Source organism: Anopheles funestus (genome assembly GCF_943734845.2).
Source record: "Anopheles funestus chromosome X unlocalized genomic scaffold, idAnoFuneDA-416_04 X_unloc_121, whole genome shotgun sequence".
In the NCBI taxonomy this organism is placed as follows: Eukaryota; Metazoa; Arthropoda; class Insecta; order Diptera; family Culicidae; genus Anopheles; species Anopheles funestus.
The window spans coordinates 22,542-42,500 of record NW_026045063.1 but is presented as its reverse complement, the minus strand read 5'-3'; positions in this window follow the sequence as shown (position 1 = coordinate 42,500).

Below are 19,959 nucleotides of genomic sequence, written 5' to 3'. Positions count from 1 at the left end.
TCGCCGTCTTGCGCTGTACTCGACCAACAAGCCTGCGGCATTGCTGTCTTTCCAAGCCTTCCGACCATACTGGGGCTCCGTAGCGAAGGATGGAATCCGCTACAGCCGCCAGCAGGCGGGCTCGAGACGATTTCGGGCCGCTGTGATTCGGCAGAAGTCGTGCCACCGCCTTGGCGACCTTCTCCGCCTTCGCCGCTGCCTTCTCGACGTGAGGGAGCCAGGATAGATGATCCTGTAGCCAGACTCCCAGGTAGCGGATGGACCGGGAGAAGGGAACCACTACACCGCCGATGTTGATGGAGACCGACGGTGGTCTCTTCAGGCTGGAGATGATCGTCATCTCAGTCTTCTCGGGCGCCAGGGAGAGACGGTGACGAGTCAGCCATTCTCCAATCGATGCGACAGCTGTCTCGGCCTTCAAGGCCGCGGCTTCGGGAGTCACCGCCGGGACGAGAAGAACCAAGTCGTCGGCATAACCGACTAGCTCGGTCCCCTGTGGCAGCGACACTCCCAGGACCCCGTCGTACAGCACGTTCCACAAGGTTGGCCCCAGAATGGAGCCCTGCGGAACTCCCGCGCTGATGTGCTGTTCGACGGGTCCCTCACTGGTTTCGATGATTAACCGCCGGTCCTTGAAGTAGCTGCGAATTATCCTTCGCAGCGGGGATGGAACGCCTTTCTCACGCAGCACGTTGGCGATGGACTGCCAGGACGCGGTGTTGAACGCGTTGCGGACGTCCAACGCTACCACCATCAGGCAGCGGTTGTCTCGCTGGTTAGTCCGGCGGAAGGACTTGGCCGTCCTTCCCATCTCCACAACTCGCTGGATCGCGCTGATGGTGGATCGCCCCTTCCGGAAGCCGTACTGGTGATCCGACAGTCGTGGGGCTTCAGGGTCCTCAAGGTGAAGATTCAACCGGGACAGGATCAGGCGCTCCAACACCTTGCCGAGTGCGTCTAGCATGCACAACGGCCGGTACGAGGAGCTTTCCCCGGGAGGTTTGCCAGGCTTTGGCAGCAGCACCAAGCGCTGCCTCTTCCATGACGAAGGAAACTCGCCACGGTCGAGACAGTCCTGGTACAGACGGCAGAAGACCTCCGGGTACTCCCTGATCGCTGTCTTCACGGCTGCATTGGGGATCCCGTCCAATCCCGGCGCCTTCCGGTTGGCCATGCACGCCACGATGTCCAGCAGCTCTCGCGTGGTGACAGGCATCAGCGACTGCCCATCCTCGACGTCCTCCTCTGCCGGCCACTCGACAGCCGGGTGAGTCGGAAACAGGTCCCCAGAGATGCGTAGCAGCTCCTCCTTGTCAGTCTCGGGAGGCACGTAACTGCCACGAATCCGAGACATGACAGTCCGGTACCCTGCTCCGAACTCGTTCTCCTCCGCCAGTCGGATGAGCTCATCAAACTCAGTGCGCTTGCTGGCCCGAATCGCCTTCTCCATGGCCCGCCTCGCAGTCCGGTGGTGCGCTGCTGCGATGCTGCGCTCCTGCAAATCGACCGTGGCAACCATACGGTCGCGAGCTGCTGCACATTCCTCACGAAGGCGTGTGAGCTCCGGTGTCCACCAGAAGAGGGCTCGATGGGGATCACGGTGCGACGAGGTGATCCGCGCCATCGTTTGGTCGCATGCCCGCAACATGGCATCGACCATCCCCTCCTGGTTTACTGCTCGCTCCACGAAGTTCGCTGCGCTAAGTGCTGCTCGGAACGCCTCGGCTGAAAACTGCGAAGCCTTCCATCTCCTGCTTGACTGGTGGCCTCGTACCCGCTGCTGGTCGTGCTGCTGCTGTCGCCGGCGATTTTGCTGTTGTTGTTGCCGCCGATGATGCCGCTGCTGCTGCGGTCGCTGGTTCTGGCTTTGGTGCTGCTGCTGACGTTGGAGCTGAGGTGAGGAGGACGGCCCGACGGTGTAAAGGATGTACCGGTGGTCGGAAGCCGTATAAAACCGCGCCAACGAGTCAGGAGCCACTGCCCATGTGTCGGGGCGTGCGATAGTCTCGCTCGCGAACGACACATCCACGACGCTGGGTGTGGCAACACCGTTCCCGACGAACGTTGGGGTTGTTCCCTGGTTGAGGATCCTCAGCCCAAGCTGCTCGATGGTGTTGAGCAGCGCCTCACCTCGCACGGTGTTCCGCTCGCTTCCCCACTCCTCATGCCAGGCGTTGAAGTCGCCTGCCACTACGACGTGATGATGGGAAAGTGCCTCCAGTTCGAGCGCCTCAAGAAAATGCTCGAACTCACCGAGAGTCAGTCGTGGAGGAGCATAGCAGCTGACGAAAACAACTCCTCCAATCTGGGCGGCCACCAATCCGGGCGTTGGGCTGCGCCACACACGCTGGATGGGATATGCTCCGGTGGCCACCACGGCCACTGCCCCCGATGAGTCCACTGACCACGTTCCGTTGTTCTCCGGAGGCCGGTACACCTCCGAAAGCAGCAGCACGTCGATCCGCTCAGTCCGAGCGGATTGCAGAACGAAATCCTGTGCGGTGCGTCCACCACCCAGGTTCGCCTGCAACACTCGCAGTTGTTGCCTCACACCTGGCACGGTGCCGGCAGTTGTCCACAGCTCTGGTGACCGATGTTGTGCGGGCCACCACACTTAAGGCATTTGGGCTCCAAAGCGCAGGCTTTCGCCAGATGACCGGTGCTGCCACAGCGGAAGCATTTGCCTCGGTAGTCCGCTTCATTCCGACAGTCCCGCACGATGTGCCCCGTTTCCAGGCACCGCAGACAGCGACGCTGGGAGATCGGACGACGAGGGACCTCATGAGCCACGCTGATGCACTGGCAAAGAGACAGTTTTGCCTCGTACAGCTGCTGCGCCTTTACCAGCGGAAGACGAACACGTGCGCGCTTCGTGCCATCGCTCAGCTCCCAAACTTCACAGAAGGTGATGCCCGGGGCTACTCCAAGCTTAGCCCGAATCGCCTCCTTCACCTCATCAACGGTGGCCAGCGAGTCGACATGGGTGATCAGCAGCTCACCCATCTCAGTCAGCACTCGCACTGCACCCATTTCGCCAATGACACTCTGGATCTTATCCGCGAGTGCCTCACTGTCCGCGCTTCGACTAATGGGGACACGGAGATGATCCTGTGCCGTTCGCCGGCCCATCCCGATAGCCGTGCGGACCTCTTCCAGTTCTGGGGCCGTACGTAGCTTCAGATACACCTGCGTCCAGGTTGTACCTACTGCCGGCGCCACTTCGATGGTGTCTGGACGCACGTTACGGCGAGTCGGCTTTTGTTGACTCTGCTGTTGCTGTTGTCGCGGCTGGCTCTGCTGCTGCACCGTTGGCCGCTGCTGTCGCGTCTGCTGCTGCTGTTGTAACGTTGGCCCCTGCTGTTGCGTCTGCTGCCGCTTCTGCAACGCCGGCCACTGCTGGCGTGTCTGCTGCTGCTGACGCTGCTGGGATGGCTGTTGCTGCCGGATTTGTTGCTGCTGCTGCTGCTGTTGTGATGGCTGCGCCTTACCACGGCGATTGCCACGCTTGCGCTGCACGCGCTTAACCGGCTCACTACTGGCCACCTCTGCCCACGTGCGCTGCTCCTCGGCGATGCTGGCGTAGTAACCCTGAGCAGTCACATTCTTGGCGCCAATCGACTGCAGGATAAGCTCGTTCAGCGCCTGCCGGTCCTTCATGTGTTCTTCCCGAAGCCGCTCTTCACGCTGGCGAGCCTGCTCCTGGACCGCCTGTAGCTCCTGACGAGCACGCTCCTGAACCTGCTGCATATCAATCCGAGCCTGCTCGGCGTTGGCGTCCATACGCTGACGGAGAGCCGAGAGCTCCTGCTGCAGGTCCTGAATTGTCGACAGTAGCTGCTCATTAGTGAGGGAAGTCTCACTCATGAGCTTCCTCAGCTCGACCATCTCCGAGCTAGCTGGCTTCATTGTCGGTAGGGACACTCTAGTCACGGCCACTTTCGCCTCCATAATCTGCGGAAGCTTGGCCGGTCTCACGTCGGATGAGTCAGCCCTGGGACGAAGGGATCGCCCAGATACTGACATTTTCCGCACTTTATGCTGGATTTACTCCCCCTCACGGGAGGACGCCAGCAGCGGACTGCCCCGTGAGAACCACCACAGCAGAAATGGTATTCGAGCAGTAAAATCGTTCAGGGAGGTGGTGTTTCGTCACGTTAGGTCGTTCCACGATTTATCAAGACCGAGCTAGACCCCCAAAAATGCCGAATTGGCCAGGGGGGGTGGAAAATGACCCAGGGGGGTGGGGGGCTAGATGTAATTGCCCCTCCTGAGCAAAACTCCCGAACACACCAAGCTCCTATCTCCTCTCCTTTCACCCGAAAATGGCGAAAAACCCGAAAATCCACCAAAAATCCGCGATTCCTGATCCGGGGGGGCGGTGGGTGGGTGGTGGGGGCGCGGAAAAAATTTCAGGGGGTGTGGCAAGTGGTCCCCGAATTTTAGAGCCCAAAACCGGAATTTTTTGCAGCCCGCAAATAATTTTCCGCAGCGTTTTTATGTTTTTCACCTTTTTAACGCCTTAATAAGGAAATCCGGAAAATGCGGGGGGGGTGCTGGAGGTCCGGAAAAAATCCAGGGGGTGCGTCTGGAGGTCCCCGAATTTTCCAGCACAAAACCGGAATTTTCCACTGCACTTGTGTAATTTTCCGGCGAAGTCCAAAATTTCCTGCACCTTGATAAGGCCTTAATAAGACCGGGGGTCACTGAGGGCGATGGGGTGAGGTGGGAGCGGGGGGAAAAATTTTCCCCGAATCGTCTCTCCGAGCTCAACCACCTCCAACACTCACGGAACCGATCAGGCGATAAAAATTTTCCACTTTATAATACACTCAATATTATACACCTTGGGAAATGCCGCCTGGGCAGTACTGTCAACACGTGTTGCAAAAATGTTTTCCACTTTTTTCAGCACTTAAATCACCGATTTTGATGCGGTTTTTTCACAAAATCACTTCTTTGGCACTCCGCACACGATTTAAAACATATCCGGTCCAAATCCGTTCAAAATTCACTGAGCTGTGAGTGTCCAAAGTTCCCCATACAAAATGTATGGGCACCAAAATATCGTTTTTTGTCGCACTTCCACTGCTCCGATCGACTCGGAAACCGTTTTATCGGCTTCAGCGGCCACGATTTACCTTAAATCAACCTCTTCCGGCAGGAAAAGAGGTGATTTTTTGCACACCTGAACACCGGTTCACTTTGGTGCTCCCGGAGGGGGCAAAAACACAACAAAACTGTATTTGCACAAAAATTGTCGTTTTTTGGCCGAACTTCACTATTTTTGGGTAAATCGGGTGCTCTAAGCACGATTTTGACACTTTTAAAACGATTTTATTACGATTTTCACCAAATTTTCACCACTTCTTGACGGAGCGTTTGTTTACCACATCTTCACTTGTCAGCACCCAGGTGACAATCACAGGGATAACTGGCTTGTGGCCGCCAAGCGTTCATAGCGACGTGGCTTTTTGATCCTTCGATGTCGGCTCTTCCTATCATTGTAAAGCAAAATTTACCAAGCGTAGGATTGTTCACCCTTTCAAGGGAACGTGAGCTGGGTTTAGACCGTCGTGAGACAGGTTAGTTTTACCCTACTGGTGTGCATTGTTTGTCGCTATCTTAACGGAATTCCTGTGCAGTACGAGAGGAACCACAGGTACGGACCACTGGCTCAATACTAGTTCGAACGGACTATGGTATGACGCTACGTCCGCTGGATTATGCCTGAACGCCTCTAAGGTCGTATCCAATCCGAGCTGATAGCGCTTCTTATACCCATTAGGTGGTCGTAAGCTAGCGGGCCTAACAACCCTCCGAGAACCGTCCGTGCTGTCCATTGGCACACTGGCGTCTCATCCCCGCTTACTACTAGGCCGCAAAGGGCGGGTTCGCGCTGCACGTGTTAGTACCATACATGTTGGGAACACCGGTGGACGAGCTTGCCGACTGTGGATATCACTAGTTTCGACACCTACGACCGCCCGCAAACGACGGGACTACAGGCTGGGAGCTTCAAGTTGTAGAGATGCGTTCGCATCGATCCTCTCAGGCGACCCATGCTTGGTGGTTAGTGCTTGCGCGTGCGCGCCCCGTGTGTGCTGGAATTGGCCAACCAGTGCACATTGGTGGTGCGTACCGTGACTTGCACCATGTGACGAGAGTGTTGAAGAACACTGTGTGGTGACTCTATGCCTATGTGATGGGGTGCTTGTAACACACGACCGAACCGACGGCTCGTTGGATGGTCACGACAGTGTGGTGCAGGTGCGCCCATGTGTAACGAATACATTGAGTGCCGTTGGAGGTTAGCGGTTGGTTGGTTGCATGCTACAACTTCGCGTTGTACATGGGCTGGCCGCTGCGCTTCCTTCGGGTTGCCACTTGATGTTGATAGGGTTGATGTATTGTGTTCGTTGACTTTTGGTTCATTCCAAAAGTCTTCGGACTTAGATAATTTTACAAGTGTCGGCGCTCTCGGACCGAAAATAAGAAGACAACTAAGAAGAAAAAGAGAAAGAAGCTAATAGTGGAAAGTATTCTTCTTCAAAGAAGGAACAAAAATTTTACAAGTGTTGAAAAATTTCCTAAGTCCAAAAAATTTTCTAAGTCCAGAAAATTTTCTAAGTCCCACAAAATGGAACATGATGAAGAAGATACAGAAGTTGAAAATTTTTCTAAGTCCAAAAAATTTTCTAAGTCCAGAAAATTTTCTAAGTCCAAAGTGTTGGAACAATTTCCAAAGGCCCATAGGTTGCACTGAATTTTCCTAAGTTGGCCACAAGTACCCATGAGGTATCGAGAAGGTTCACCCGAAGGACATAATATGTCCCAAAGTACCGATAGAGCACCCACAAAGAGCACCCAATTGGCCTAAGTTGGCCAAAAGTACCGATAGAGTACCCACAAGTAGCACTGAGTTGGCCTAAGTTGGCCAAAAGTACCGATAGAGTACCCACAAATAGCACCGAATGGGCCTAAGTTGGCCAAAAGTACCGATAGAGTACCCACAAGAAGCACTGAGTTGGCCTAAGTTGGCCAAAAGTACCGATAGAGTACCCACAAATAGCACCCAGTTGGCCTAAGTTGGCCAAAAGTACCGATAGAGCACCCACAAGAAGCACTGAGTTGGCCTAAGTTGGCCAAAAGTACCGATAGAGTACCCACAAATAGCACCCAGTTGGCCTAAGTTGGCCAAAAGTACCGATAGAGCACCCACAAGTAGCACCCAATTGGCCTATGTTGGCCAAAAGTACCGATAGAGTACCCACAAATAGCACCCAATTGGCCTAAGTTGGCCAAAAGTACCGATAGAGTACCCACAAATAGCACCGAGTGGGCCTAACATGGCCAAAAGTACCGATAGAGTACCCACAAATAGCACCGAGTGGGCCTAACATGGCCAAAAGTACCGATAGAGTACCCACAAAGAGCACCCCATGGGCCTAAGTTGGCCAAAAGTACCGATAGAGTACCCACAAATAGCACCGAGTGGGCCTAACATGGCCAAAAGTACCGATAGAGCACCCACATATAGCACCGAATGGGCCTAACATGGCCAAAAGTACCGATAGAGTACCCACAAAGAGCACCCAATTGGCCTAAGTTGGCCAAAAGTACCGCCAAGTAGCACCATAGAGGCCCGAGTAGAGCGAAATGTGGGCCAAATTGAACATTTGAAAATTTTTACAAGTCCAGAAAATTTTCTAAGTCCAGAAAATTTTCTAAGTCCAAAGAGTTGGACAAATTTCCTTAGGCCCAAAGGTTGCACTGAATGTTCCTAAGTTGGCCATCAGTACCCATGAAGTATCGCGAAGGTTCACCCGAAAGACACAATATGCCCTAAAGTACCCACAGAGTACCCACAAGTTGCACCCAATTGGCCTAAGTTGGCCAAAAGTACCGACAAGTAGCACCATAGAGGCCCGAGTAGAGCGAAATGTGGGCCAAAGTACCGAGTAGTTGCAACAAATGCCCAAATGGATACCAAAATGTGGTACCAAGCACCTAACTGTTGCAACAAATGCTAGCTTTCTGAGCAAAAGCTGTGGACCAATTTCGTAGAAGAACCGCCTAGGCGAAAAGGCAAAAATCGCCGAAGCTGGCCCGCTCGCAGAGCTCGCGGGCCAGGAGATACTCATAGGGCGATTTACTAGAGTGGGGAACTTGAGAATTTTTGTGTCCGAGACTTCGGGCAACTTCGCGGCCGCCCCCTTAAAGTAAAAGATTTTCTCTGGGTGCCTAAAATTCGCAATTCCCGCAAAGTCGGGAAGACGTTAAAGTTTTTGCCCAAAAAATGGCCATCGATTTAAGGTGATTTTCCAATAAGAAAATGCTTCCTATTTTGAATTTTTTCGAATATTTCCTAAACTAAGCGTCGGAGCACATGGCCGTGGAGGAACTTTTGGTAGCTTTTGGCAAGGGCTATCGGATGAAATAATGCGAAAGGCCATCGGAGCGATATTGGATTAATGCGGGCCCATAAACGTACCTAAGAAGTGAAAATTGGTACCTTGCACGCAGGATGCAAGAAATGCTTGAGTGTTAACCATCATCGGTACCAAGTACCTAGGTTATATCGAGTGCGTAGATGGAAGTCGGTACCAAAGGGAAACCTTCCTAGGCTAGGTGCACGCAAGTGAGTATGGATCGATCAGTAGAAAGATGGGAAGCCATAGGAAACCTTCCTAGGCTAGGTGCACGCAAGTGAGTATGGATCGATCAGTAGAAAGATGGGAAGCCATAGGAAACCTTCCTAGGCTAGGTGCACGCAAGTGAGTATGGATCGATCAGTAGAAAGATGGGAAGCCATAGGAAACCTTCCTAGGCTAGGTGCACGCAAGTGAGTATGGATCGATCAGTAGAAAGATGGGAAGCCCAAGGAAACCTTCCTAGGCTAGGTGCACGCAAGTGAGTATGGATCGATCAGTAGAAAGATGGGAAGCCCAAGGAAACCTTCCTAGGCTAGGTGCACGCAAGTGAGTATGGATCGATCAGTAGAAAGATGGGAAGCCATAGGAAACCTTCCTAGGCTAGGTGCACGCAAGTGAGTATGGATCGATCAGTAGAAAGATGGGAAGCCATAGGAAACCTTCCTAGGCTAGGTGCACGCAAGTGAGTATGGATCGATCAGTAGAAAGATGGGAAGCCCAAGGAAACCTTCCTAGGCTAGGTGCACGCAAGTGAGTATGGATCGATCAGTAGAAAGATGGGAAGCCCAAGGAAACCTTCCTAGGCTAGGTGCACGCAAGTGAGTATGGATCGATCAGTAGAAAGATGGGAAGCCATAGGAAACCTTCCTAGGCTAGGTGCACGCAAGTGAGTATGGATCGATCAGTAGAAAGATGGGAAGCCATAGGAAACCTTCCTAGGCTAGGTGCACGCAAGTGAGTATGGATCGATCAGTAGAAAGATGGGAAGCCATAGGAAACCTTCCTAGGCTAGGTGCACGCAAGTGAGTATGGATCGATCAGTAGAAAGATGGGAAGCCCAAGGAAACCTTCCTAGGCTAGGTGCACGCAAGTGAGTATGGATCGATCAGTAGAAAGATGGGAAGCCCAAGGAAACCTTCCTAGGCTAGGTGCACGCAAGTGAGTATGGATCGATCAGTAGAAAGATGGGAAGCCATAGGAAACCTTCCTAGGCTAGGTGCACGCAAGTGAGTATGGATCGATCAGTAGAAAGATGGGAAGCCATAGGAAACCTTCCTAGGCTAGGTGCACGCAAGTGAGTATGGATCGATCAGTAGAAAGATGGGAAGCCCAAGGAAACCTTCCTAGGCTAGGTGCACGCAAGTGAGTATGGATCGATCAGTAGAAAGATGGGAAGCCCAAGGAAACCTTCCTAGGCTAGGTGCACGCAAGTGAGTATGGATCGATCAGTAGAAAGATGGGAAGCCATAGGAAACCTTCCTAGGCTAGGTGCACGCAAGTGAGTATGGATCGATCAGTAGAAAGATGGGAAGCCATAGGAAACCTTCCTAGGCTAGGTGCACGCAAGTGAGTATGGATCGATCAGTAGAAAGATGGGAAGCCATAGGAAACCTTCCTAGGCTAGGTGCACGCAAGTGAGTATGGATCGATCAGTAGAAAGATGGGAAGCCATAGGAAACCTTCCTAGGCTAGGTGCACGCAAGTGAGTATGGATCGATCAGTAGAAAGATGGGAAGCCATAGGAAACCTTCCTAGGCTAGGTGCACGCAAGTGAGTATGGATCGATCAGTAGAAAGATGGGAAGCCATAGGAAACCTTCCTAGGCTAGGTGCACGCAAGTGAGTATGGATCGATCAGTAGAAAGATGGGAAGCCATAGGAAACCTTCCTAGGCTAGGTGCACGCAAGTGAGTATGGATCGATCAGTAGAAAGATGGGAAGCCATAGGAAACCTTCCTAGGCTAGGTGCACGCAAGTGAGTATGGATCGATCAGTAGAAAGATGGGAAGCCATAGGAAACCTTCCTAGGCTAGGTGCACGCAAGTGAGTATGGATCGATCAGTAGAAAGATGGGAAGCCATAGGAAACCTTCCTAGGCTAGGTGCACGCAAGTGAGTATGGATCGATCAGTAGAAAGATGGGAAGCCATAGGAAACCTTCCTAGGCTAGGTGCACGCAAGTGAGTATGGATCGATCAGTAGAAAGTGGGAAGCCCATTACCAAATGCCCTAGTGAAGACCGTAAACGAATATCATGAACCGATAAGGAGCACCAAATGCCCTAGTGAAGACCGTAAACGAATATCATGAACCGATAAGGAGCACCAAATGCCCTAGTGAAGACCGTAAACGAATATCATGAACCGATAAGGAGCACCAAATGCCCTAGTGAAGACCGTAAACGAATATCATGAACCAAGAAGTAGCAACGAATGCCTGAAAAAGTACCAAGTCCACGGTATAGAGTAACGAGAGTTAACCGCCGTGATGTATGCAATGAGGGCAGCCATTGCATGGGTTCTGGACTTGGTTCGCGAATAACTTTTTTGCTAGACATCGGACAAAGTTGACGTGGAAGAACGAAATGTAGCATTTGATGCCACCTATCCAAAACTTTTTCAAGATTGAAGATCCGATCGATACAGCCTGAGTTATAGGCAAAAGTTGGTGCAAAATTGAGCATTTTTAATGGTGAAAAATCGGTAATCCTCGAATAGCTCCTGTTGGAAGCATCGGACCACATGGTCGTGGAGGAACATATTGAAGCGTGCGGTGTCAAGTATCGACACCCAAAACCGCATGTCCGATGGACGGAAAATGACCAAGTTATAGTGAAAACTTGGTTGCACCAAATTCCCGAAGAAGTGCAACGAGAAGGTGAATGCGATGGTTGTTCGTCGAATAGCTCCGGCCACAGACATGGTAGCGATTAGTGGTGCATGGAAGAAATGTAGCCACAAGTGCCATCTACCCATGGCCAGAAGAAAGTGTGGCCATATCTTGGATACCGGCGGAGCTATGGGGCAAATATGGGCCAAAAATGGTGCAAGTTGGACCAAAAACCTGAAAAAGTACCTGGGTAATGCGATGGTTGTTCGTCGAATAGCTCCGGCCACAGACATGGTAGCGATTAGTGGTGCATGGAAGAAATCTAGCCACAAGTGCCATCTACCCATGGCCAGAAGAAAGTGTGGCCATATCTTGGATACCGGCGGAGCTATGGGGCAAATACGGGCCAAAAATGGTGCCAGGTGGACCAAAAATCCGACCAAGTGCGCGAGGCGCTTTCGTGAATAGCTCCGGCCACAGACATGGTAGCGATTAGTGGTGCATGGAAGAAATCTAGCCACAAGTGCCATCTACCCATGGCCAGAAGAAAGTGTGGCCATATCTTGGATACCGGCGGAGCTATGGGGCAAATATGGGCCAAAAATGGTGCAAGTTGGACCAAAAATCCGAAAAAGTACCTAGGTAAATGCGATGGTTGTTCGTCGAATAGCTCCGGCCAGAGACATGGTAGCGATTAGTGGTGCATGGAAGAAATCTAGCCACAAGTGCCATCTACCCATGGCCAGAACAAAGTGTGGCCATATCTTGGATACCGGCGGAGCTATGGGGCAAATACGGGCCAACAATGGTGCCAGGTGGACCAAAAATCCGACCAAGTGCGCGAGGCGCTTTCGTGAATAGCTCCGGCCACAGACATGGTAGCGATTAGTGGTGCATGGAAGAAATCTAGCCACAAGTGCCATCTACCCATGGCCAGAAGAAAGTGTGGCCATATCTTGGATACCGGCGGAGCTATGGGGCAAATATGGGCCAAAAATGGTGCAAGTTGGACCAAAAATCCGAAAAAGTACCTAGGTAAATGCGATGGTTGTTCGTCGAATAGCTCCGGCCAGAGACATGGTAGCGATTAGTGGTGCATGGAAGAAATCTAGCCACAAGTGCCATCTACCCATGGCCAGAAGAAAGTGTGGCCATATCTTGGATACCGGCGGAGCTATGGGGCAAATATGGGCCAAAAATGGTGCAAGTTGGACCAAAAATCCGACCAAGTGCGCGAGGCGCTTTCGTGAATAGCTCCGGCCACAGACATGGTAGCGATTAGTGGTGCATGGAAGAAATCTAGCCACAAGTGCCATCTACCCATGGCCAGAAGAAAGTGTGGCCATATCTTGGATACCGGCGGAGCTATGGGGCAAATACGGGCCAACAATGGTGCCAGGTGGACCAAAAATCCGACCAAGTGCGCGAGGCGCTTTCGTGAATAGCTCCGGCCACAGACATGGTAGCGATTAGTGGTGCATGGAAGAAATCTAGCCACAAGTGCCATCTACCCATGGCCAGAAGAAAGTGTGGCCATATCTTGGATACCGGCGGAGCTATGGGGCAAATATGGGCCAAAAATGGTGCAAGTTGGACCAAAAATCCGAAAAAGTACCTAGGTAAATGCGATGGTTGTTCGTCGAATAGCTCCGGCCACAGACATGGTAGCGATTAGTGGTGCATGGAAGAAATCTAGCCACAAGTGCCATCTACCCATGGCCAGAAGAAAGTGTGGCCATATCTTGGATACCGGCGGAGCTATGGGGCAAATATGGGCCAAAAATGGTGCAAGTTGGACCAAAAATCCGACCAAGTGCGCGAGGCGCTTTCGTGAATAGCTCCGGCCAGAGACATGGTAGCGATTAGTAGTGCATGGAAGAAATCTAGCCACAAGTGCCATCTACCCATGGCCAGAAGAAAGTGTGGCCATATCTTGGATACCGGCGGAGCTATGGGGCAAATATGGGCCAAAAATGGTGCAAGTTGGACCAAAAATCCGAAAAAGTACCTAGGTAAATGCGATGGTTGTTCGTCGAATAGCTCCGGCCAGAGACATGGTAGCGATTAGTGGTGCATGGAAGAAATCTAGCCACAAGTGCCATCTACCCATGGCCAGAAGAAAGTGTGGCCATATCTTGGATACCGGCGGAGCTATGGGGCAAATATGGGCCAAAAATGGTGCAAGTTGGACCAAAAATCCGAAAAAGTACCTAGGTAAATGCGATGGTTGTTCGTCGAATAGCTCCGGCCAGAGACATGGTAGCGTTTAGTGGTGCATGGAAGAAATCTAGCCACAAGTGCCATCTACCCATGGCCAGAAGAAAGTGTGGCCATATCTTGGATACCGGCGGAGCTATGGGGCAAATATGGGCCAAAAATGGTGCAAGTTGGACCAAAAATCCGAAAAAGTACCTAGGTAAATGCGATGGTTGTTCGTCGAATAGCTCCGGCCAGAGACATGGTAGCGATTAGTGGTGCATGGAAGAAATCTAGCCACAAGTGCCATCTACCCATGGCCAGAAGAAAGTGTGGCCATATCTTGGATACCGGCGGAGCTATGGGGCAAATATGGGCCAAAAATGGTGCAAGTTGGACCAAAAATCCGAAAAAGTACCTAGGTAAATGCGATGGTTGTTCGTCGAATAGCTCCGGCCACAGACATGGTAGCGATTAGTGGTGCATGGAAGAAATCTAGCCACAAGTGCCATCTACCCATGGCCAGAAGAAAGTGTGGCCATATCTTGGATACCGGCGGAGCTATGGGGCAAATATGGGCCAAAAATGGTGCAAGTTGGACCAAAAATCCGAAAAAGTACCTAGGTAAATGCGATGGTTGTTCGTCGAATAGCTCCGGCCAGAGACATGGTAGCGATTAGTGGTGCATGGAAGAAATCTAGCCACAAGTGCCATCTACCCATGGCCAGAAGAAAGTGTGGCCATATCTTGGATACCGGCGGAGCTATGGGGCAAATATGGGCCAAAAATGGTGCAAGTTGGACCAAAAATCCGACCAAGTGCGCGAGGCGCTTTCGTGAATAGCTCCGGCCACAGACATGGTAGCGATTAGTGGTGCATGGAAGAAATCTAGCCACAAGTGCCATCTACCCATGGCCAGAAGAAAGTGTGGCCATATCTTGGATACCGGCGGAGCTATGGGGCAAATATGGGCCAAAAATGGTGCAAGTTGGACCAAAAATCCGACCAAGTGCGCGAGGCGCTTTCGTGAATAGCTCCGGCCACAGACATGGTAGCGATTAGTGGTGCATGGAAGAAATCTAGCCACAAGTGCCATCTACCCATGGCCAGAAGAAAGTGTGGCCATATCTTGGATACCGGCGGAGCTATGGGGCAAATATGGGCCAAAAATGGTGCAAGTTGGACCAAAAATCCGACCAAGTTCGCGAGGCGCTTTCGTGAATAGCTCCGGCCACAGACATGGTAGCGATTAGTGGTGCATGGAAGAAATCTAGCCACAAGTGCCATCTACCCATGGCCAGAAGAAAGTGTGGCCATATCTTGGATACCGGCGGAGCTATGGGGCAAATATGGGCCAAAAATGGGTAAAATTGTACGGTCCAAAGCCAAGGGTAAATTTTTTTATTCCTCTAATAACTTCTAGCACAGACATTGAATCGGTTGGTGATGTATGGATGAAATGTAGCAAACAGTTGGAACTACCCATAAAATCTTAAAGATTGACGATCCAATGTATAGAACCGGAGTAATGTGCGATACTTGGTGAAAAATCGAGTGAAAAATTAGCTATAAACTGTTTTTGGCCCATAACTCGAATACTAGACATCGGAAGGGGGGGTCGTAGAACGATTTTTTGTTGCCCTATCGATTCCCTATCGAACGAGCAAAAGTTGTTTTTTTGACCAAAAAGGACCCCTACTCTAGTAAAATTGGCCTGATTTTACTAGTCCCCGGTACCCGTACAGGCAAAATGAGCAAAATGCTCAAGTATGAATGGTTTTTGGCCCATAACTCGAATACTAGACGTCGCAGGGGGGTGTCGTGGAACAATTTTTGGTAGCCCTTGAAATTATCTATCGAATGACATATACTTGATTTTTGGCCAAAAAGTTCCCTAGACTAGTAAAAATCGCATCATTTTACTAGAGTCGGGTACCCTGGACGAAAAACCGCTATAATTGCGGTTTTTGGCTAATAACTCGAATACTAGACGTCGCAGGGGGGTGTCGTGGAACAATTTTTGGTAGCCCTTGAAATTATCTATCGAATGACATATACTTGATTTTTGGCCAAAAAGTTCCCTAGACTAGTAAAAATCGCATCATTTTACTAGAGTCGGGTACCCTGGACGAAAAACCGCTATAGTTGCGGTTTTTGGCTAATAACTCTAATACTAGACGTCGGAGGGGGGTGTCGTGGAACAATTTTTGGTAGCCCTTGAAATTATCTATCGAATGACATATACTTGATTTTTGGCCAAAAAGTTCCCTAGACTAGTAAAAATCGCATCATTTTACTAGAGTCGGGTACCCTGGACGAAAAACCGCTATAATTGCGGTTTTTGGCTAATAACTCGAATACTAGACGTCGCAGGGGGGTGTCGTGGAACAATTTTTGGTAGCCCTTGAAATTATCTATCGAATGACATATACTTGATTTTTGGCCAAAAAGTTCCCTAGACTAGTAAAAATCGCATCATTTTACTAGAGTCGGGTACCCTGGACGAAAAACCGCTATAGTTGCGGTTTTTGGCTAATAACTCTAATACTAGACGTCGGAGGGGGGTGTCGTGGAACAATTTTTGGTAGCCCTTGAAATTATCTATCGAATGACATATACTTGATTTTTGGCCAAAAAGTTCCCTAGACTAGTAAAAATCGCATCATTTTACTAGAGTCGGGTACCCTGGACGAAAAACCGCTTAAGTTGCGGTTTTTGGCTAATAACTCGAATACTAGACGTCGCAGGGGGGTGTCGTGGAACAATTTTTGGTAGCCCTTGAAATTATCTATCGAATGACATATACTTGATTTTTTGACCAAAAAGTTCCTAGACTAGTAAAAATCGCATCATTTTACTAGAGTCGGGTACCCTGTACGAAAAACCGCTATAGTTGCGGTTTTTGGCCAATAACTCGAATACTAGACGTCGGAGGGGGGTGCCGTAGAACAATTTTTTGTAGCCCTTGAAATTACCTTTCGAATGATATATAGTGGTTTTTTGGTCAAACAGTGACCCCGAGACTAGTAACCCTCCATACACAAAACCGCCTAAAAAGTTTTGGTTTTGCAAAATTTTGAAAAGTGCGTCAAAAAAATTTTTTCAAAAAGTACCAAATCGTGATCAGAACTCACTATAGACCATAAAAAGTGAAATCCGATGGTCATTTGCAACACTTGGTCAATCGAGAAAAATTTCACTTTTTTACTAGAGTCGGGTACCCTGAACGAAAAATCGCTCAAGTGATGGTTTTTGGCCAATAACTCGAATACTAGACGTCGGAGGGGGGTGCCGTAGAACAATTTTTTGTAGCCCTTGAAATTACCTTTCGAATGATATATAGTGGTTTTTTGGTCAAACAGTGACCCCGAGACTAGTAACCCTCCATACACAAAACCGCCTACAAAAACTTTGTTTTGAAAAATTTTGAAAAGTTCAAAAAAATTTTTTTTTCAAAAACTACTAAAACGTGATAAGAACTTACTATAGACCATGAAAAGTGATATCCGATGATAATTTGCAAAAGTTGGTAACTAGTAAAAAATTTCACTTTTTTACTAGAGTCGGTGCAACGAGAAAAAAAAAGTCCGTGATGGAGAAAAATGGCACGTTTTCCACGCCTGTACGCTTTCGTTTTCTATATAGGGGGTAGGTGAGCCAGAAGCATGAATTTGACTGAGTACGTATCTTTATGAATTGGGCCCTTCTAAATCGATTGAGACTACCCCCAGGACGATCGGACGACTGCTTCTGGCTCAAAATGTGGTTTTTAGATTTTGATCGTCAATTATGAGAGAAAAAATCGATTAGAAGTAAAGATACGAAATGCTTGGTCTAAGTTGGGAAACGACTTCGGATATTTGTTAGACGTTGTCGTAGAAGGTCCGAGGACCAAGGAAAAGTGATTTCCAAGTGGATTTATGCACTATTAGTCGATGGTAAGATGTGAAATTAGTAGAACTTACCATACAGTTTGCGAAGTTGAAGCAATCGGTTGGTGAATATGGTACTGTCTGTCCAATTTGGTGGTTCGGAATGAGTGAAACGATGTTGATGATGGATAGACGTTCCGATTGCCCCCGATCGGGGAACATATAGTGGTCTTTAAGGTCCAAGTACCTATGTTTTGGTAAGCAGAACTGAGAGTTAAAGGATGAAAGTCGGCCATTCCTAATATCATCCTATCGGTGGTTCGCGAGTTGTTTGAGGACCGGAGCAGCTCGCGATGAAACGGTCCTAGGGTATTGGTTATCCATCCAAGGAAGAGTAAATGCGATCCTAGATGTGTGTCGTTGGCCGTTCTACCGGTATCGCCTATCGATGAGATATCGACGGGCATGCCTTACTCGAAAGTTGAATTCTAGGATCGATGGTCAAACAGACCTATGAGAGATAAACCAAACTGAACACGTATTGATGTCGGCTTTTCCTATCATTTGATGCCGCAGGTTGTTTAGGGACCGGAGCAACTTGCGGCCGAGACGGTCCCCGGGGGTTTCTTTCTCCAAGGAGTGGAAACTATTAAGCAAGAGTTGTAGCAAGATACGATCCTCTGATGTGTCGTTGGCCGTTCATGCGGTATCGCCTGTCGATGAGATATCGATGGGCATGCCTTACTCTACCGACCTTCTAATTGAGAGTATTAATCAGGGATCGATGGTCAAACAAGACCAATGAGCGATAAACCAAACTGAACACGTATTGATGTCGGCTTTTCCTATCATTTGATGCCGCAGGTTGTTTAGGGACCGGAGCAACTTGCGGCCGAGACGGTCCCCGGGGGTTTCTTTCTCCAAGGAGTGGAAACTATTAAGCAAGAGTTGTAGCAAGATACGATCCTCTGATGTGTCGTTGGCCGTTCATGCGGTATCGCCTGTCGATGAGATATCGATGGGCATGCCTTACTCTACCGACCTTCTAATTGAGAGTATTAATCAGGGATCGATGGTCAAACAAGACCAATGAGCGATAAACCAAACTGAACACGTATTGATGTCGGCTTTTCCTATCATTTGATGCCGCAGGTTGTTTAGGGACCGGAGCAGCTTGCGGCCGAGACGGTCCCCGGGGGTTTCTTTCTCCAAGGAGAAGAAACGATTAAGCAAAAGTTGTAGCAAGATACGATCCTCTGATGTGTCGTTGGCCGTTCAAGCGGTATCGCCTGTCGATGAGATATCGATGGGCATGCCTTACTCTCCCGACTGGATTACTGAGAGTTTAATCAGGGATCGATGGTCAAACAGACCAATGAGCGATAAACCAAACTGAACACATATTGATGTCGGCATTTCCTATCATTTGTCGCAGGTTGTTTAGGGACCGGAGCAGCTTGCGACCGAGACGGTCCCCGGGGGTTTCTTTCTCTAAGGAGTGGAAACGATTAAGCAAAAGTCGTAGCAATAATCGATCACCTGATGTGTCGTTGGCCGTTCTTGCGGTATCGCCTGTCGATGAGATATCGATGGGCATGCCTTACTCTCCTGACTGTTTAATTGAGAGTTATAATCAGGGATCGATGGTCAAAAAGACCTATGAGCGATAAACCAAACTGAACACGTATTGATGTCGGCATTTCCTATCATTTGTCGCAGGTTGTTTGGGGACCGGAGCAGCTTGCGACCGAGACGGTCCCTTCCCGAAAGATGGTGAACCGAGTCGTCTGGCGTAAAAACCGGACGACTCGAAAGGGCTTGACCCTTTCAAGTGAGCGATAATCACATTCTACGCTCAGTTCGACAGCTACAAGGCAATCACTCGCTAAGTTCAGAGCTAATACATGCAACACGCCGGCATTGTTTCCACCGACGCATGGATTCAAGACTGGTGCACTTATTAGTTAAACCGTTCGCCTCCGGGTGTTTCGAGTTCAAGTCTGGATGAGGATTGATCTTGCTGGTAATAGCTTGAGCCCCTGAATAAGGGGTCGAAGCGTACATCTTGAGACCATGTACAACATATTACCAAATCGGCACCATGGGTTCGGGTGCAAGTGATGTAACCGTGAAAGATGTTGAGCAGCCCAACATCGGTTTACACACGCATAATAGGAAGGCAGCGCTGTCGACTGGTCAGTCGTGTAAGAAGTGTGCATTATCGATCACAAATATATTGGTGATCTGTAGGTTGCGCATACACCATGCCCGGTGTAAAGTGCCGTGGTCCCCCCCGGGGGGCTGCATCAAACCGTTCGCCACGCGAACTACCCAATGGAACGAACTCGATGCATTTAATAAGAAGAAGAGATGATAATGAAACACGGTCGATTTAAGAGTTGAAAACGTTGAAATGCCTATAAGCAAGTCTTAAGTTGGTGGTGACCGTTACGCCCCAACAAATTGGTGCCTTACCCTACACCAAAGAGCCATTCAACATGGTTCAAGTGAGCGATAATCACATTCTACGCTCAGTTCGACAGCTGCAAGGCAATCACTCGCTAAGTTCAGAGCTAATACATGCAACATGCCGGCATTGTTTCCACCGACGCATGGATTCAAGACTGGTGCA